The sequence below is a fragment of the Chrysochloris asiatica genome, unplaced genomic scaffold (assembly GCF_000296735.1).
Source record: "Chrysochloris asiatica unplaced genomic scaffold, ChrAsi1.0 scaffold00423, whole genome shotgun sequence".
NCBI lineage: Eukaryota > Metazoa > Chordata > Mammalia > Afrosoricida > Chrysochloridae > Chrysochloris > Chrysochloris asiatica.
Genome location: NW_006408941.1, coordinates 146576 through 147546, shown reverse-complemented (window position 1 = coordinate 147546; position 971 = coordinate 146576).

The window sequence follows — 971 nt, the reverse complement described above, 5'->3', positions numbered from 1 at the left end:
CACCATGAATTGGAAATGACTCGAAAGCAGTGGGTTTGGGGTTTGTCAGCACTGTGATCCCAAAGATGACTAAGGCTTTGTCTTAGCTATCTGGTTGGTTGGTTGGTTATGTGCCGTGGAGCCTGCAACCCTGTGTACAGTTTCCAAGGCTGTAAGTCTTTATGGGAACAGAAAGCCTCATATTTCTCCCACAGAACCGCTAGTACTTTTGAACTGCTGATCTTGAAATCAACAGCCCGACTCATAACCACTCCGCTACCAGAGCTCCTTTGTCTTAGCTATCTAATGTGGTTTAATAGAAATGCCACATGTGGATGATTTTCACAAACGTATTTTCTCACAGTTTAGGAGGCTAGATGTCCAAGTTCAGAGCACTAGCTCTAGGGGAAGAGCCTTGTCTCCTTTCAACATCTGTGGACCCAGCATTCCTTGGAGGGCTCCATGTGTCTTGGTATCAACATTCCCCAGGGTCTAGGAGATTCTCAAAGAAGGGACCCAGGAGCAAAGGGCATGCATACTCCACTCTTCTTTTCTTGGCAGTGGTAAGGTCCCTTCTCTATTCACTACTCTCTCCTTCTTCCTCTATTTTTTGTAAAATAAAAGGTGTGCCTCAAGCAAAGGCATGGCTTGAGTAAGGGTGGGTTTGAGTCTTGCTCTCTTATGTCTAAGACACACCCCACACTAATCCGGCCTCAAATAGCAGTTAGGATTTACAACACATTAAAAAATGGAAGCTAGGGAGAACAAACAAGATGGCAGATTGGGTAGAAGTGCAGTGAGGAGCAACACCAGCAACAACACAAGCAGGCTCAGGGGATGGCGCCAGATCTCTGAACCACATATAAAGGAATATTTAGAAAGTTGGAAGGCCTACAACCAATGGAATCTGTAGCAGAAGCAAGAATCCAGTGCTTTCTAATCCAAGGCGCTCAGCCACTCCCTGAGCAGCCATCTTGGGCAAGACCGAACAG